The sequence below is a fragment of the Polypterus senegalus genome, chromosome 4 (genome assembly GCF_016835505.1).
Source record: "Polypterus senegalus isolate Bchr_013 chromosome 4, ASM1683550v1, whole genome shotgun sequence".
In the NCBI taxonomy this organism is placed as follows: Eukaryota; Metazoa; Chordata; class Cladistia; order Polypteriformes; family Polypteridae; genus Polypterus; species Polypterus senegalus.
The window spans coordinates 234979618-235000136 of record NC_053157.1 but is presented as its reverse complement, the minus strand read 5'-3'; the positions used below and the strand labels follow the sequence as shown (position 1 = coordinate 235000136).

Below are 20519 nucleotides of genomic sequence, written 5' to 3'. Positions count from 1 at the left end.
CCATGGACCCCAACACTACAATGGGTAGGAACTGCCATTCACGCCATCCGTTTAGTACACAAGTACCCTGAGCCCTTATCAGTGACGCTGCGTACTGCTGCCTAACTGGAACAGCTGTCTAATATGCCAGCCCAAAGACATGCTAGTGCAACAAGAAAACATTAATTGAATTATAATTAAGCAGTCCAGTTTTCAAAGGAGGGTTCTACTGAGTCCAAATTAGTGGTGAGAAATAATTAACCAAAGGCCTTCGATCTTTAACAGCTCAGGATTAGGGAGGAGTGATTAGGTGACGCTCACCTTCAGGTGGCAAATATGTCCTTCAAGCCAAAGGGATTTCAATTAAGAAACAGACAGTGAAGGATAAATTGTTATGAGAAAGTCTATGACGGCAAGATATCATTATGAGAAAGTCTGCAGCACCAGGGTCCTCATACATAATGCCGTGCATAGAATTCACACTAAAACATGGCATAAGGAGAAAAGCGGAAATATACACTCACCTAAAGGATTATTAGGACCACCATACTAATACGGTGTTTGACCCCCTTTCGCCTTCACAACTGCCTTAATTCTACGTGGCATTGATTCAACAAGGTACTCAAAGCATTCTTTAGAAATGTTGGCCCATATTGATAGGATAGCATCTTGCAGTTGATGGAGATTTGTGGGATGCACATCCAGGGCACGAAGCTCCCGTTCCACCACATCCCAAAGATGCTCTATTGGGTTGACATCTGGTGACTGTGGGGGCCATTTTAGTACAGTGAACTCATTGTCATGTTCAAGAAACCAATTTGAAATGATTCGAGCTTTGTGACATGGTGCATTATCCTGCTGGAAGTAGCCATCAGAGGATGGGTACATGGTGGTCATGAAGGGATGGACATGGTCAGAAACAATGCTCAGGTAGCCCGTGGCATTTAAACGATGCCCAATTGGCACTAAGGGGCCTAAAGTGTGCCAAGAAAGCATCCCCCACACCATTACACCACCACCACCAGCCTGCACAGTGGGAACAAGGCATGATGGATCCATGTTCTCATTCTGTTTACGCCAAATTCTGACTCTACCATTTGAATGTCTCAACAGAAATCGAGACTCATCAGACCAGGCAACATTTTTCCAGTCCTCAACTGTCCAATTTTGGTGAGCTCGTGCAAATTGTAGCCTCTTTTTCCTATTTGTAGTGGAGATGAGTGGTACCCGGTGGGGTCTTCTGCTGTTGTAGCCCATCCGCCTCAAGGTTGTGCGTGTTGTGGCTTCACAAATGCTTTGCTGCATACCTCGGTTGTAACGAGTCGTCATTTCAGTCAAAGTTGCTCTTCTATCAGCTTGAATCAGTCGGCCCATTCATTCTCCTCTGACCTCTAGCATCAACAAGGCGTTTTCGCCCACAGGACTGGCGCATACTGGATGTTTTTCTCTTTTCACACCATTCTTTGTAAACCCTAGAAATGGTTGTGCGTGAAAATCCCAGTAACTGAGCAGATTGTGAAATACTCAGACCGGCCCGTCTGGCACCAACAACCATGCCACGCTCCAAATTGCTTAAATCACCTTTCTTTCCCATTCTGACATTCAGTTTGGAGTTCAGGAGATTGTCTTGACCAGGACCACACCTCTAAATGCATTGAAGCAACTGCCATGTGGTTGGTTGATTAGATAATTGCATTAATGAGAAATTGAACAGGTGTTCCTAATAATCCTTTAGGTGAGTGTACGTACACATACAAAAATTCAGATGCATAAACCTGATAAACCTGTGCGTTCACCATCTTCCACATTCATCCGCTCCATAAATCCCAATGAGCATGTAAATTAACCGCCACTCCCCAAACTCCTTCCAGAATTATGCCTCTTTGAATATGTACATGAATATAAATAGCCCTTATGCCACACTGGTTCAGATGGAATGGAACCAGTGTGAGGTTTTTTATGGTGGCTGGAGTGCCAATTCTGCCACCAACCCACAGGTTTTTCCCTGCAGGTTGGAGGGCCTGCATGCAAAGGCTGGATGCAGATTAACATCATACCCAGGATGGAGCAATTGCAGTTGAAGGGCCCAACAGAGTAGAGTCACTTTTGGCATTTACGGGATTTGAACCAGCAATCTTCCAATTGCCAGTGCAAATCCCTAGCCTCAGAGCCACCACTGAGATAAGAATTGTAATAAATCTGAAGCTCGTGGAATGCTCAGGGCTCAAGTCATCTGAATTGAGTCTGTATGTGCGCCGTACAATAAAGCCTGATTCTGCTGCCTGTCCTGAGACTCCGAGTGCCTACTTTCGGGGTGAGGGTGCCTGTGCTGCCTAATCTGCTTCAACATTGTCAGCCATGCACCCTTTACTACCAGGATTGGCTCCAGTCTCTTGTGATCTTGAACTGGATTCAGCGAGATTGAGAATAGTGATGCTGATTATGATAATAATAAAGAATTTAATAATTAACTTCTGCCTATGTCAAGAGATGAGCTGCAACCCCCACAGGCCTAAACTGGATTAGTTGGTTTTGATAATGGCTGAATCAACAGTTAGCTTCAAGATGAAGTTCAATGTAATGTTGCATTGTTCAGTGTTTCATGGTAGAAGTACTCCACAGTTTCTTTGTTGTTGGTAAGCTGACTGGTGTTTGCTGTGGGAAACGTGTGGCCATCCAATGACTTCTTCAGTCGCAGTTTCCTACCAGGTGTCCACAATCCAGTGAAGCTGTACTGGCAGGTCTGCAACAGATGTTTGGTGACAGGGGGGCAGTGGATGATTGTTTGAAGGAGGTGGACTCCCTTTTCCTCTCTTCTGTTCTCTCTATATGGCGAGTAGGTAAAGCAGATGGGTTAGTTGGTGTATGGAGAAGATAGTGTTGTGGTAGTAGAACAGCTTTTTCCAAATTATGTAGCAGCAAGATTCAGTTCCACCAGACTGATAAAGAGGCATCACTAATCCACCTGTCCAAACACAAGGGAAATGGTTTGCTCTGTGATCACCTTGGTGGTGTATCATTGCTGTCTGTCACAGGTGAGGTTCTCCCCAGGCGTTTTCTTAACCATCTTACTTCACATCTTAATCAGGAGCTTATTCCTGATGCACAATGTAGATTGGTTTATTAATATGGTGTTTGCTGTTAGGCATCTACAAGAGAAATGTCAGGAGCAAAATATCAATCGCTTTTTTTTTTTTTTGCTGTATCGATTTCAGCAAGGCTTTCCACTCTGTTAGCAGAAAGAAGGTTGATGATCATACTTAAAGAAATTCATCACCATGGTGTGTCAAGTTCATGCTGAAGTTCAGGATAATGGTGACGCACAGGAGTCCTTCCCTCTCTGAAATGGAGTTAAGCAGGGCTGTGTCTTCATCCTGATGCTGTTCAGCCTAATGTTCTCCAGCATGTTCATTGATGCTTTTAGATAGACAGATAGATAGATAGATAGATAGATAGATAGATAGATAGATAGATAGATAGATAGATAGATAGATAGATAGATAGATAGATAGATAGATAGATAGATAGATAGATAGATAGATAGATAGATAGATAGATACTTTATTAATCCCAAGGGGAAATTCAAAGACTATAATGTAGGCACTGGCATTAGTTAGCACACAAATGGAAAACCGATCAACCTTACAAGGCTTCACAAAATAAAGTAAGTTTAGGACAGACACCATCAGATGGCTCCTCGTGATCCTAACTGTGACCTCAATGCTGGTTCAAAGGCTGATAAGCAGTGCAGTGTTGATAAGTTCTCTGATGAATGGACCAGCTATGGACTTGTCATTAACAATAAGAAGACTAAAGAATGCAACAGTCTGCACCACGGACACCATATGTTGAACTAAACCTTATAACCAGCAGTCAAAGACTCAGTTTGGAGAACAGGTTCATGTACCTTGGCAGCACACAGTCCCAGGGCACTGGCATTGATGATGAAGTAAACACCAGGACCACTAAAGTAAGTGTAGACTCGGGCAGACTTCATGCTAACATCTGAAGCATAAGAGGTGTAAGCCCACCAATGGGCCTGAAGGTGTTTAAGATTGTGGTGCTCCTCACTTTTCTTTACACCTGTAAAATGTGGAGGGTGTTCCAAAAATTCCATCATTCCCAAATATTGTGTCTCTGAAAGCTCCTTCATGTTAAATGGCAGAACAGAATTCAAGACACTGAAATTTACCATAACTGGGACTGCATCAGGATGGTTTTTCAGATGAAATCTCAGCCGTGCAGACTAATAGTTAGTGGGTTGGGGTGTGTGGTGAAACGAGTTAGAGGGGTGTTGATTGTTTTAATTATAAATCAGTTTTAGTGTTTTGATTGATTTTGGCACAACTCATTACAGGTCCGGTCGGTGCAGGACACGAACGTGAAAGTGTGCGGCGAGGTGCATTGATTACAAGTCATCAGCAGTGCTGGAGTCAGAAGACACCAGCAGAGCATAAAGTGGAGTTAAAGGGAGTGGGGTCAGTGAAGAGGGGGGATTCTGTGGTCATATTTGGAGTAGAGAGAACACAATCTGTGGTGTGGAAAGTTAACAGAGAGGAGGACAAGTTGGATAATTAGGATGATTGATGGGAAATTGGAGGATTCGGTAGAACTGTGCAAAAGACTGAGATACAACACCATTCTGTTTATATCTGTAACACAAACAAAATGTGACAAGTTGTCTTTGATTCCCTCACAACCTTTAAGTTTTTGGCATTGAGGAATTCATAAATCAATTAATTCAGCTTTCACTCTTAGCTATCATATTTTACCACTGGACACAAATGATTTGTGAAAACAGTTTTCTTGATTTTGATGATTGATGACAAAATATTGTTCATAGGCTTTACTATCAAGTAAAAGGTAGTGTGAAAGCTGGCCCCGGCACAGACAGACGGACATCGTTGTTTCACCACACACCATTTATTATATACAATATTTACAAAGTTTTTCCTTACGTGCACCCCCAGTGCCTTCTCACCGATCTCCCCAAGTCCAGGCCCACAGTCTTTTGTGCCTTCCTGGCCGCCTCCCGTCCTCTCTCTCCAGTTCCATCTGTCTCCTCCAGACTTCCACCAATGACTGGAGGGAGGCGGCCCCTTAAATAAGGCTCCCGGATGAGCCCCAGGTGTTCCGTCTCTAGCCACGCCCAAGCGTGGCGGAAGTGTCGGCTGTCTTCCTGGCAGCTCTCCGGGTGCCACACAAAGTCTTCCCCCCGGCACTTCCCGGGCTCCCGGGATAATTAGGCACCGGGGCGCCGCCTGGCGGTGGCCACGGGTCCCTACAGGGCTGGGCTTCAAAGCCCTGTACCCGAGGCCCTGCCTAACCAGGACGGACGCCCCACTCTGTCTGGAGGAGGCACTCGCCCTCCTCCGGTCCTCCAAGGCGTCCCGGCCGGGCTCCTGCCCCGACCGGCAACGCGCGGGATAAACCGGCATCGGGCGCCGCCTGGCGTGACCACGGGCCCCTACAGGAAGGGCTTCCATGCCCTCAACCCGTGGCCCCAACAGAACCAGGACGGACGCCCTCGCGGTGTGGAGGAGGCACAAGCCCTCCTCTCGTCCTCCAAGGCGTCCCGGCCGGGCTCCAGCTCCGGCCGGCGACTGCATGGGATCAACCGCATCGGCGCCGCCTGGCGGCAACCACGGGCCCCTACAGGGTAGGGCTTCCATGCCCTCGACCCGTGGCTCCCAATAGAACCAGGACGGACGCCCCCTCGCGGTCTGGAGGAGGCACAAGCCCTCCTCATGTCCTCCTGGGCGTCCCGGCGGGGCTCCAGCCCCGGCCGGGGGCCACAGTAGGTATAATTTTTAAAGGCTGTGTCTAAAAATAATTAAAAGAAAATAAATAAAACATGCCAAATACAACTAGAAGGGCAGAAGTTTCAGCTTTACCTTCCTTATATACAGTATGGTAAGCACAAAGCTGTTCTGACAAATATCACCATCCATTTTGAATTCACTAATTATGTAATTTATCTGTCATTTATTTATTTTTTTTTTTATTTTATTGATTTTATTAAAATCAAATAACATTCCATACAAATGTAAAAACGGGTTGAAAACAAATCAACCCCCACCACTGAGAAAGAGAGCTAGGCCAGCAGAGTAAAACTTTAAGCTAATAATAATTAATAAATGATTAAAGATAAATGGAGTAAAAGAGCAGAGAACCTGCTTCCTCGATTTAAATGCTTATTCTATCCAACCATCCATTATCCAACCCGCTATATCCTAACTACAGGGTCACGGGGGTCTTCTAGAGTCAATCCCAGCCAACACAGGGTGCAAGGCAGGAAACAAACCCCAGGCAGGGCGCCAGCCCACCACAGATGCTTATTTGAAAATGTTATTAATTAGATCCTGCCAGGTTTTGAAAATCTTTTGTACAGATCCTCTAAGTGAGAATTAGATTTTTTCAACTTCAAATAGTTTATAACATCAGTTACCCACTGACTGAATAGGAGAGATAGGATTCTTCCAGTTTAGCAAGATAAGTCTGCGTGCCAATAGTGTAGTAAAGGCAATTACAGTTTGTTTGTCCTTCTCCACTTAAAGCCCATCTGGGAGTAAACCAAACACAGCTGTTAATGGGTTAGGAGGGATTGTGACACCAAGGCTGTCTGAAAGGCATTTAAAGATTTTGGTCCAGAATGATGTTAATTTGGTGCAGGCCTAAAACACGTGAGGCTGGAGCTTGATTGCAGCGTTCGCAGGTTGTATCTTGCCCTGGAAACATTGGCTAAGTAGATCCAAGGTATACTCCAACACGTGTCTAAAGGTAGAGTGACTCGAACGGAGGCTGACGCGTGAGTGAGGAGGGCCCCACTCGGCTTCCCACTCCTGACATCCTGTTTCCTGCCCCCCTGAGCCCGCAGCCCCTGTCTTGGATTAGAGTGAATGTATTGCTCCTGCAAGCAAACTATGATACTTAGCGCAATGAGAGAAGTCACAAAAAAAGTCACAAAATCATCCGGAATAGAGCTATCAAGATCTACGGAGACAGCATCGAAAGATATGGCAGACCTGCTGCTACACACAAGGCCCGAAGATCCAGTAAACAAACCCCAAACGACAAGGGAGAGACGCCTGCGAACAGAGGAATTTTACCGCTGTGGAGGACGTCACGTTGCCGTAGAGCAGGGGTGTCAAACTCAGTGGCTGCAGGTTTTCATTCTAAACATTTTCTTCATTAGTGATGAGTTTTCTTTCCCTTCATTATAATAGCCCTGATTTTAAGAATTCCGTCCTCTGAATTGATTTGTTTCTTCATAAAATGGCAGCCAAACAGAAATAAGATGTGAAACGAGCCCACAGATGACCACCTAAACTGGGATTTCAAACTCCAACCAATCTCTTAATGAGAAGCCGATTCTTGCTGTTAATTAAGCCTGTTATTTAATTCTGTGGCCTGTTGCTGCTCTCATTCTGTCACAGCAGACATTTCCAAAAATGTTGACTTTCTGTTCGTCAAAATGTTTTGGTGACCTGAGAGATCAGACCTTCACTATTCTTTATTTTCAGATACTGTGTGACGGGCACAGGTGAACTGGTCATGTGGCGGCTTGTTTTGTGTCTCATATTGTTTGGCTGCCAATTTAAAAAAGAGACAACTAAGGGGCCTGAGTTAAATTAATTAAAACCAAAGCAAAAGAAGTGAATTAGCAGCAAAAACTGGTCATTAATGAAGAAGATGGCTAGATTGAAAACCTGCAGCCACTGCGGCCTCCACGACTGGAGTTCGACACCTCCATGCCATTAACAATGCATTCTGTCCTAAATGATAGCACCCACGCTTCTTTTGATACTTCCCAATACAAGACCAATGCTTCTCAGTTTATTCATATATTTTGATAATATTTTGATTTAATCTGAATTATTTTAAACATATAACCCATATTTATTGCCCGTGTAAATATGTGACGTTTGGTGAGAATAAACAAAAAAGTAACGACGCATATAAGTTACGGTGCATTGTTTATAATTAACAAAACTCATTGTTTGTCTGAAATGTTATGCTTTGTATTTTTACATTTGCCAATGGAATACAGTACTTCAGTAGCCAGTCGATTTATTTCTGCATTTCTGAAAGTGGACATTGTGAGTATTCTGCATTGCATTTGGTCCAGGTGTGATGTGCGCCAGTGTCTCTGACAGACTGAGAGGCGGCAGACGAGCTCACGTAACGGGAGGCAAGACACCTCCTCACCCTGATGCCAGGTGCATCTCGTAAATATTCCCATGTTGTGATTTTTCTCATTATTTCCAATTTATTGTTATCCGACACATATGTACAGAAAATGTCTGCCTTATTTAATGTTTATGACAGGAAAGACGGTAAAGCCTGGAATGAAACTCACTGTTGATGATCGGCGACAAGTGGCAGCAGGTGCCTGCTTTGGGGAGCAGGGATTTAAAGCATTGAGGAAGCGGATTCTCTCCCCTCTTCTTTATTCTATTTATTTTTATTCATTTATTTATCTACATATTTTTGAAGTTTTACTCTGCTGACCTAGCTCTCTTTCTCATGGGTGGGGGTCGATTTACTTCAAACCTTGTTTTGTTAAACTTGATTTGCTTGTATGGATTGTTGTGTGATTTTAATAAAATTAATAAAATATTAAAAAAATAAGGAAAGGAGCAGGAAAATGTTAAATGTGCCAGTGACTGCGTAACTGGAAGCTGGTTTAAGAATACATTAACGACAAAAGCTCAGTCTTTTCATAATAATTCTACTTACATAAATTAGGTATTCTGCTGTGCTGCAGTTCGTCGACTTCTTACTTATTGATCCGTCACCAGCCTTTAACAAGATGCATTCACATTAAGGATGTTGCTGACAAAGTCAGGTGCTTTTTTAAAATTCGGGGTCCAGATGTGCTTATTCAGCTATTCCATCTTGTCAGTACTTGAATGATCTTTATGTCCACCTCTGGATGAATTTGCAAAGTTTATTTTCAGCTTTTTTGTCTCATTAACACAGAAGTCCCGAGGCTCCCACACATTACAGAAGATGTCGTCGATGGCACTGATTCTGTTTTGAAGGCAGTTATGCGGCACGCGCTTTTACTCACGTTAAATTTTGGAAAGCAACGATACATATAAGCTACAAATCTGAAAATTGATGAATACTAAAAATGTTTAATACAATACAATACAATACAGATTATTTTTGTGTAGCCCAAAATCACACAGGAAGTGCCGCAATGGGCTTTAACAGGCCCTGCCTTTTGACAGCCCCCCAGCCTTGACTCTCTGAGAAGACAAGGAAAAACTCCCAATAAAAACCTTGTAGGGAAAAATGGAAGAAACCTCGGGAAAGGCAGTTCAAAGAGAGACCCCTTTCCAGGTAGGTTGGGCGTGCAGTGGGTGTCAAAAGTAGGGGGTCAATACAATACAATATACAGAACAGAACAATTCCTTAAGACAGCATAATAATAAAAATTTTAGAAGTACGGTTTAACAGTAGATGATATGACATAATTAGGTTTGGATATTTTTAGAGTCCTGGAGACCTCATCCATCTAGCTGCCTCCCCATTTGGCCATGCCACGGCTGAAACATTGCTCCGATGAAAGGACCCTCTTTCCCATGATTCCTGTGATCCTCCATCAGGGATGACTTTACCATAGGCAGGCAAACAACTTGGCAGGTGGGCCGTGGCACCAATGGCCACATTTGGGTACCGAGAAAAGAAACAGAATAGGTGAGGGTTAGTATTCAAATATAATTATCATGTTACTTATGTTATAGTGCTAATGACTAACAACAGAGATGCAGTCTGTACAGTTAATCAGCAGCTCTAGTCAGGATATGCTAAACTGAAGTAGTGAGTCTTCAGCCGGGATTTAAAGGCTGAGACTGAAGGGGCATCTCTTATGGAAGCAGGAAGACCATTCCACAGTTTAGGGGCCCTGTAACTAAAAGCTCGACCTCCCACTGTTATTTTATTAATCCTTGGAATCCTAAGCAGACCGGCATCTTGAGATCTTAATGCTCAGGTTTGTAAGTCATGATAAGTTCAGACAAGTAAGCGGACCTTGGCCATTTAATGCTTTATATGTTAAAAGGAGGATTTTGAAATCTGCCCTAAACTTAACTGGGAGCCAGTGTAAAGATTTAAGAACTGGGGTTATGTGTTCATATTTTCTTGTTCTTGTAATAATTCTTGCAGCGCATTTTGGATTAACTGGAGGCTGTATAGAGAACAGTTTGAACAGCCAGTGAACACCGCATTGCAGTAGTCAATCCTACTAGAGATAAATGCATGAATTAATTTCTCACAATCCTGTTTATTTAGAAAGCGCCTTAATTTCCTAACATTTTTAAGATGGAAAAACATGTTTTGGACGACTTTGTAATATGCATTAAATGACATGCTAGAGTCAAAGATAACTCCTAGATTGCGGGCTGATTCAGTAAAATTAATTGGGATTCCAACTGAGTTAAATGACGACAAAATATTGCTGTGATCAGCGTCATTCCCTCCAACAATTAACATCTCTGTTTTATCTGTATTTAAAGACAAGTAGTTCTCATTCATCCATTCCTTTAATTCACTAACACAACTAATTAAAGACAACATCGGAGAAACTTCATTTGATTTAAATGAAAGGTATAACTGGGTGTCATCTGCATACGAGTGAAAATTAACATTATGTTTCCTAATGAGAGATCCCAGTGGAAGCATGTAAAGTGAAAACAGTAAAGGTCCCAGTACTGAGCCCTGCGGACACCATATTGAACTTCTGTGTATAATGATGGAGTACTGTCTGCACATTTCTGTACATACTGGAATCGATTTGATAAATAAGAACTGAACCAAGCGAGCACGTGGCCTGTAAGCCCAACATCGTTTTCTAGCCTGTGCAGTAAAATAGAATGGTCAATGGTGTCAAATGCTGCACTTAAGTCCAACAACATAATTACAGTGGAATTTCCTTCATCAGAGGATATCAGAATGTCATTTACAACCCGTGTTAGTACCGTTTCTGTACTATGACCAGTCGAAAGCCAGACTGGAATTTCTCAAATAAATTGTAATGCGTAAGGTGTGACTGAAGCTGACTGGCGACTACTTTTCTAGTATTTTAGAGAGAAATGGTAAATTTGAAATAGGCCTATAGTTATTTAGTATGTGTGGGTCTAGGTCTGACTTTTTAAGTAAAGGTTTAATGACTGACACTTTTAGTGCATCAGGTACGTGCCATGCAGTAATGAACTATTGATAATGGTTAGAATAGGCTGCAAGAACATCCATTGCACTTATTACTAGTTTTGTTGGCACTGGATCTAGGGAACAAGTAGTGGGCTTCATTTTAGTAATTAAAGTTAAGACTTCCTGGTGAGTTACAGGATTAAAATTATTAAAGTGCTGAATGCAATGTGACAGGGTCTGCTAAGCTAGTATTTGGTTTGTACTGTGATGCTGAGATCTGGGATCTTATATTTTTAATTTTCTCATTGAAGAAGTTCATAAAGTCTGTACTGCTAATATCTGTTGGTATTTTGCACTGTTGATCTGAATTCCCATTTGTTAATTTAGCCACTGCTCTAAAAGTACCCTAGGATTTTTATTATTGCTATCTATTAATGTAGAATAGTATTCTGAGCGAGCTTTAAAGAGGGCTTTTTTATATTTATTACACTCTCTGTCCATGCAATTTGAAAGACATGTAGCTTTGTTGTTCTCCATCTGCGCTCCAGTTTTCGACACTCTAATTTAAGAGCTCGAGTATTTTCATTAAACCAGGGAGAGTTTCTATGTGCTTTGATCACTTTTGTTTTAGGGGAGCCACTGTGTCCAGAGCATCTCTCAAGGTCACATTATAATGTGATATTAGCTGATCTAAATTGTTTTCCACGTTTACATTTGATGTTAACTGATCTAAATGGTTTTCCACAATTACACTCGACTTACTCAAGGTATCTATAAATTTTGAAGCAGAATTACAATCTAGATGTCGCACTGTCTTTGTTTTAATCTGAGTGCGCTGGCATGGGCAGAACTAAATCAAACGTAATTAAGAAGTGATCGGAAATAACTACATTTAATGGAGTAATATTTAAATTTTGAATTTCAACTTTGTAAGTTATAATTAAATCTAATGTATGGTTATGATTATGAGTTGGACCTTTGACAATCTGACAAAATCCTACTGAATTTAACAAATAAGTAAAACATTTGCTAAAAGTGTCAGTTTCCACATCAATGTGTACATTAAAATCCCCATCAGAACTACGTGATCATAATTTATAGCCAAATCAGACAGAAGGTTGCTAAATTCAGTCATGAACAATGAATATGGCCCTGGTGGTCTGTAGACTAGCACTATAATTGTGTTGGAATCTGTTTTAATATTTAAAATGAATGCCTCAAAGGATGTAAAGTTGCCTAAATTTTTAGGAGTGATTTGCATTTTGTTACAATGAATTATTCCAAGGCCTCCTCCTCGACCAGAATCTCTAGACTTATGAAGGAACGAGTATCCATCTGGTGACGCCTCAGCTAGGGAACAGTGTCACATTTACTAAGCCAGGTTTCAGTAAGAAGACACAGATCAGATTTTGTACTTAATATATATCATTTACCAAAACAGCTTTAGTGCCAAGAGAGCGAATGTTCAATAAACAGCATTTAAAACTGCATGGTTCTTTCTGAACTGCTGATATATTTTTGTTTTAATTTGAATTAAATTTCTATTACAGATGCCCCTGGTGGAGTGTCTGGTTTTATCCCTTGGTCTAATTATACACCTTATTTTTGGTTATCAATTAATTTATGGTTTGTATCAAAACTAAATTTACTGGATGCCCCACAACAGGGATTATGGGTAACAGCTTCAGGAAAATAACAGGTGGGATAAAGAACAGCCTGTGATTTAAGATCACATGACTGCGGCCTGGATGGTGCTCTAATCAGTCAACCAGGCAGTTTTGCTGCCATATTTTGGGATAATACATAAGATCCCTCCAGTTAGGATGAAGACCATCTCTTCTGAAAAATCCAGGCCTTTCCCAAAAATCATCCCAATTGTTCACAAATGCTATGCTTTTATTTGCACACCAGGTTTCTAGCCAGCAGTGAAAGGAATGCAATCTGCTATAAATCACATCCCTCTATATAATCTTGGTAAGGGACCAGATACAATTAAATTCCGACATTTTGTTTTAGCTTTGGTGCATAGAGATGAAGTTCCGCTTTAATACCTCAGATTGCTGTAAATAAATATCATTAGTGCCGACATGCAGCAATAAGGTAGATACTTCATCGTCGGCAACACGGTCCAATGCGGCCTTTATGCCAGAAATCTTGGCCCCTGCAAGGCACTTAACATTAACTGCTGGTTTAACATAGTTTGGAATTCTAACATTCCGCACTATGGAATCGCCAATTATGAGCACTTTATTATTCTCAGTTTCCACAGGCGCGCTGCGGAGAGCTGAGAACCTGTTCTGGGTCCGAATTGGTGACCTGGGTGCTGGGGGACTAAATTTTGGATTCTTAGACCCCCGTCTTACTGTTACCCACTCGCCCTGTGGCTGAATTGGTGCTGCTGATTTCGGCCTCGCACTGACTACAGTGGGACCTGGAGAGACTGAAGCCGAATCAGATGTAGCCGAATTGTCTAAACAAACCGAGTCGATCCAATTTTCGGTTTGCCTAATCGCTATCAGATTCCTAACGCGGTCCTCCAATTCGCGTATTTTCCCGACCAACTCTAAATTAACTAAACATTTTTGGCAGGTGAAGCTATCTGCACTGTCGGCCGGAAAACCTGAGCTGTACATACTGCAGGACACACAACATATAAACGTGCCCTCGATGGGCAGAGAGCAGATAGAACTTACATTAAATGTTGAAGTCATCTTTGCCATTTTTATAGGTGCTTCGGCGCTTTCCGTGTTGAGCAGAATCACCGTCGCTTTAAGTTTCCACCACCCGCTGAGCGATCGACTTTAATTTCTCACTGCCGGTTATTTCTACTGGTCAGCTGCCGGCTTTACCTCAGGTGAACTTGCTCAGGTGCTTTCGAAGGGCTACGTGCCTGTGGGAGACGCCGCCGCTCTCTGCTTCCGCTCGCTGATCCGCTCCAGTACTTGTAATGTTATTCAATATATTTAATGAAAAGTCATTTGAAGTTTCTGATGAGTTTTTTTCAATATAATATGGGTCTGTAGTCAGGTTGTCTGTGTCAGTCCGAGAGATGCAAACAATCCTCATATCTATCTCTATTTAGACCATGTTGTAATGTGTTCATTGTGTTCAACTTTCCATTAATATGCTCGGATACAGCGCTCTGTGAACAGCCAGCTTCTTTAGCAGTGACTTTTTGTGGCATCGCCTCATTGTTCAGGGTCTCAGTAATTGTCTTCTGGACGACTGTCAAGTCAGCAGTCTGATTGTGTGGCCTACTGAACCAGACTGTGAGACCATTTAAAGGCTCAGGACCCCGTTGCAGGTGTTTTGGGTTAATCAGCTGAGTGGAGTGTCGCAGCGTGAGTCTACAATATTGAACTTTGTCACAATATTCTAATTTTCTGAGATACTGAATTTTGGGTTTTCATTATGGCTATAAGCCATAATCAGCAAAATAAAAAGAAATAAATGCTTGAAATATATCACTCTGTGTGTAATGAATCTATGTATGAGTTTCACTTTTTGAATCGAATTACTGAACTAAATGAACTTTTCAATGATATTCTAACTTTTTGAGATATACCTTTACTCTAACCTTGTCCCCGTATATGTTTTCAGACTGATCCTGCTGGGATGGAATCTTACTCCTCTAAAGTTTCTGTATGTTCCTTCATTTACTAATGTCTTACATGCTCCTGTAGCAAATTCCATATCCATTCTTTGTCCATTAATGTGTAGTTCTACTTTATGAGGTCTCACTTTATCTCCATGAACTTCAAACAGGCAAAAGATTTATTCTACCTCCCCTTCCTCATCCTTAAATGAATGGATTCCACTCACCCATTCGTCTCTGACTCATTCTAGAAAGTTGATTCAGTTCATCTGGACATAATTCTTTTCCAGGGAGATACGTTACATCACTCATCCAAGTGACTTCCTCAGTCTCTTTGCATAATGACTGAAACTAGCACCATTGGCTAAAAATGGGCCGTGTGATCAATGATATGCAAATTGTTCATTGATCAATAGCCATGAGTACCTTTCACAGAGAGTTGGGGAACGGCTGCAATCACAGCATTGTAAGATGGAGAAAGACGTACCCTTAGGCCCCCTCCTCGGTTCAGAGATGGTTATTCCTTTTTTACCTAAATGGCCTCCTTGACTCCTTGCTCATACCAGCATTCCTCCCTGTCCAGGGTGTGCACATCTTCATCACTGAAAGAGTGACCACTGTCCTGTAGGTGTAAATAGACTGCGGAGTCCTGGCCAGACGAGGTAGCTCTTCTGTGGTGTGCCATCCGCTTCACCAGTGGTTGTTTGGTTTCCCCGATGTATAATTCACGACAATCCTCTTGGCACTTAAACGTGCTATACTTTAATTACGATGTGATTTGAGAAACTAGCAAACTAAATGAGTTTAAGATTAGGTTTATGATGTTCTACTTTAATGACCAAATAAACTATGTGATTAAAGTGGAAATTTCGAGATTAAAGTTGACATTTCCTGCGTTTTCCCCACTGTGTGCCTTTTTTTTTTCTCTGTCCCCTAATAAGCTTTAATATGAAACACAGACGGTTGGCTACGACTCGCCTTTACACACCGACTTTGATATGCGACTCTTTTTTTATTTCGGGCACTGTGCGACTTTGTGAACGTGAGCTTTCGAGTTTCTCCAACACGCTATGTCACTCGATCAGCTTCCTTTTCTTGTTTATACCACGGTTTAAACCAACAAATAGTACGTTTTCCTCTGCCTCCACTTGGTATGCGAGAAATTGTTCTGTTTTCCCCCGTGGTTTTGCCATTGTCTTTTCACAGAACGCTGAGCTTAAGGCCTTGTTCACACGGGCGTTAAGTTTTTGGATAAACGAACTTGCTCTGAACGTCCTAGACATTTATGTTGCATTTTGTGGCGATCGATTGACTTCTACACCGGCGTTCGTTTGTCTCTGTCTAACGCTAGCCTGCAGCCCAAATTGTAGTTTGTGTGTTAACCTGTGGAGGCAGTGTCGGGAACTGGATATGAAAGCACTTGTCGTTTTATTTGAGGTGCCTCCTTTCAATATGGACCATTTTGCTATGTTCTTGTTTTAAAAATACTCGTTATACGGCGACGTAGGGAGAGAAAAAATCGCCACCGCTACTGGGTTCATCCTCTGACTGCACAACGTCGGGTTAAAGGAAGTTTTTTTGTGCTTTATGATGAAATGCGAAAATTTCCGCGCAAGTTTTTAAATTACTGTCGGATGTCTGTTTCCACTTTTGATTGTCTGCTGCAGCTGGCGCAATGCCACATTGCACGCCGATCAACCAATATGCGACTTGGTGTTAGCCCCGAAGAGAGACTACTTGTCAGTTTGAGGTAAGGACACCGTAGTCGAGTGTGCGCTTACACCGGTGTTATGCACTGAAATGACCCACTCCCCCCCGCTCCTCCGAAGCGTAAAATAAACGCGCAGAAAACGAACTAGAAGCGGCTTCCTTGCGTTCGTTGGGTTTTGAACGCCAAGAAAAAGCTGCATGCAACGTTTTTTTGATGCCGTATAAACGCGCAGCCGGACAAACGCACGTCACCAAAGCCCGTGTGAACACTCTCATTGACTCCTACGTGTAGAAAACACTCGGCGCTTGATCCGCGCTCACCGGACGCTACGAACTCGAAAAAAACGCTCGATTTTAACGCCCGTGTGAACAAGGCCTAAGGGCTCTTAATATTGATTTGCATATTCAAAGAGGCGTATTCTGGGAGGAGTTGGGGCGGGACATAAGGCACGTGTACGTGAAATACTTTTCACGCTGTCTGTGATTTATGGAGCGGATGAACGAGGAAGTTGGAGTATGCCCAGATTCCTGCATCTGCATTTGTGCTTACGTCATATTATAGTTCGAATTCTATGCACGGCGTTATGCATGAGGCCCCTGGTGTTTTGAAAAAATGTGTCTCAGCTGTTCCGATACTCCTGACACATAAAGGATCACCAAAGGTTTTCGCTTAGGCAGCATTTGTCCTTCCTCTCTCCTGGATTGCGTAGAGCATTCTTTATGTGTCCAGCTGGGATAACCACATTTACTCAGGGCCTTTTTGATATGATGTTCTTCTGCTTCCCTGGCCTCTGTGTCTGTGTGTATGGTGTTTGCTCTGTGTTATAGAGTCCTGATGACACCTGATTTGTGCTCTAGTAGATGGCGTGAGTCAAACCTTAAATACTGATCCGTATGTGTTGGTTAATGGTACACATCAACTTTCAAATGTCCCCCATTGCTGATAGAAATTTCACAATCTAAGAAAGCTAGCCTGTCACATTTCATGTCCTCCCTGGTGAACTTGATGGGTTTGTCCACTGAGTTGATTTGGACAGTGAATTGTGGTACCTCCTGGGATTTGATTTTCACCCTGGTGTCGTCCACATACCTGAACCAATGGCTTGGTGGTGTTCCAGGATAGGATAACAGCACCCTCTTTTCCTCTTCTTCCATATACAGATTGGCCACAATAAGTGAAACTGGGGAACCCATGGCACACCCATGTTTCTACCTGTAGTACTGGCCTTTGTATATGAAATATGTAGATTGAAGACACAGTTCCAAGAGCAAACACACTTGGTCCTTTTACTGAGTGTGGGGTCATCCTGCAATCTCTTACGGACCGCCTTCACTGCTTCTGTAACTGGAACGCAAGTGAATAGAGATGTAATATCATATGAGACCAAAGTTTCCGTTGCCTTCATAATGACATCTCTCACCTTCTCCACAAAATCCAAAGTGTTCTGAATATGGTGTTTTGAGCTGCCTACCAACAGGATGAGGACAGCGGCCAGGAACTTTGAGATGTTATATGTAACTGAATTGATTGTGCAGACAATGGGTCTTAACGGTGCATCTTGTTTATGTATCTCCGGTAAACCATACAGACTTGGTGTAGCTTCCCATGGGTATAAGCCCGCTACTCTTCACAATCAGTGTGTAGCTTTCACTGCTGATTAACTCCTTTTCCCTTCATTTCAATATCCCTGTTTTTAAGAATTCAGTCCTCTGACTTGATTCATTCCTTCAATAAATGACAGCCAAACAGAAGTGAGATATGAAATGAGCCAACAGATGGCCAGCTAAATTGGGGCTTCAAACTCCAACCAATTTCTTAATGAGAAGCCAATTCTTCCTGTTACTTAAACCCGTTACTTAAATCCATGGCTTGTTGCTGCTCTCATTTTGCCACAGCAGACATTTCCAAAACTGTTGATTTTCTGTTTTTTCTAAGAACACCATCAAAATCTTTTGGTGACCTATGAGATCAACCTTACTGAGATCATCACCTTTCTTTATTTTCAGATATTGTGTGATGGGTATAGGCGAGCTGGTTATGTGATGGCTTGGTGTGTGTCTCATTTTGGTTTGGCTACAAATTAAGGAAAAAGAAACAACAAAGGGGCCTGAGTCAAGTTAATTAAAACTAAGGCAAAAGAAGTTAATTAGCAGCAAAAACTGGTCACTAATGAAGAAGATGGTTAGAATGAAAACCTGCAGCCACTGCGGCCCTGCAGGACCAGAGCTGGACACCTGCGCTCTATGACAATTAAAAACTCTCTCACCTTCTCCACAAAATCCAAAGTGTTCTGCATATGGTGTTTTGTGCTGCCTACCAACAGGATGAGGACAGCGGCCAGGAACTTTGAGATGTTATATGTAACCGAATTGATCATACAGGCAATGGGTCTTAACGGTGCATCTTGTTTATGTATCTCCGGTAAACCATACAGACTTGGTGTAGCTTCCCATGGGTATAAGCCCGCTACTCTTCACACTGCTTTCCCATGATTGCACCTCCAACTCTGACACAAACCACATTATCAAGTTCGCCAATGATACTACAGTAGTGGGACTCATCGAGAACGATGATGATGCGGCGTACAGAGAAGAGGTGGAACGGCTGGCACTTTGGTGCAAAGACAATAATCTGTCTCTTAATGTTGAAAAGACAAAAGAGTTGATTGTTGACTTCAGGAAGACCAAGGCTGTCCATCTTCCACTCAGCATTGATGGCGTCACAGTAGAGAGAGTGAAGAGCACCAAGTTCCTCGGAGTTCACATCACAGACGACCTGTCCTGGACCAAAAACACCACCTATCTTACAAAAAGAGCCCAGCAACGTCTCTACTTCCTGCGACGACTGAAGAAGGTGCACCTCCCCAAACCTATACTTACCACCTTCTACAGAGGCACCACAGAGAGCATCCTGACCAGCTGCATCACAGTCTGGTATGGAAACTGCCATGCCTCCGACCACAAAGCCCTTCAGAGGATTGTGCGAACCGGTGAGCGCATAATTGGCAGTTCACTACCCAGTCTGCAGGAGATCTACACCTCACGCTGCCTTCATAAAGCCACTAGCATCATGGCTGATCCCCACCACCCCTCTCACCAACTGTTTTGTCCTCTTCCATCTGGAAGACGACTCTGCAGCATCAGGAGCAGGTCTGCTAGATTGTGCAATAGTTTCTTTCCTCAAGCAGTCCGGCTCCTGAACACCATGCTGCCCTCCTCCACACTGGACTCTTTACTCCTTACACTCTCTGGATTACATAGCACTACATAACACTGTATATTTTTTTCTTTTTTTATCATAGTTATATATATATGGGTGTATATAGGGTGTATTGCATCCTTTGACTCTGGAGGACGATATTTCGTCCTACTGTGTACTGTAAGTAAGTATATTGTTAGGATGACAATAAAGCTCTACTTGACTTGACTTGACCTGTATAATCTGTGGTATGAGGTCCGGTCAATAGCGTTGTCATGCACTAACTGCTTGAGACAATCTATCAGCTTTTTCCTGTAACCACTACTTGCAGGGCCGGATTTAGATGAAAAGAGGCCCTAGGCTATTCCACTTATGAGGCCCTTTCACCTCCCATTTTTAAGTTTGTTCAAATTGCTAACAATTTGAATGTAGGCCCCTCTTGATCTTGAGGCCCTAGGCTGAAGCCTAGTTAGCCTATAGGAAAATCCGGCCCTGACTACTTGGATCTCATTTTAGGGGTTCATAAGTGTTTTTGTCACTAAGCAGAGACAAAACTTTCTCATGATAGTCCGTCTGGTTTAGCAACACTATGCACCTCCCCTTGTCTGCCGGAGTCTCTGACTCGTTGTTATCCCATGTATGCTGATGCAGCACTACGACATTTTCTAGCTAAATGCCTTCTCTTGTGGCATGAATGACACACTGCATCAGTAATCCCGCACTCTACGGCAGGGGTGTCCAACTCCGGGCCTGGAGGGCCGCAGTGGCTGCAGGTTTTCATTCTAACCCTTTTCCCAATCAGTGTGTAGCTTTCACTGCTGATTAACTCCTTTTCCCTTCATTTCAATATCCCTGTTTTTAAGAATTCAGTCCTCTGAC

At 42.7% G+C, this 20519-nt stretch overlaps 1 pseudogene; it reads right to left on the bottom strand.

The window, feature by feature from the left end:
- Nucleotides 1-3071: 3071 nt before the first annotated feature.
- On the bottom strand, nucleotides 3072-18895 carry LOC120528904 (annotated as a pseudogene).
- Between the last annotated feature and the right edge of the window lie 1624 nt (nucleotides 18896-20519).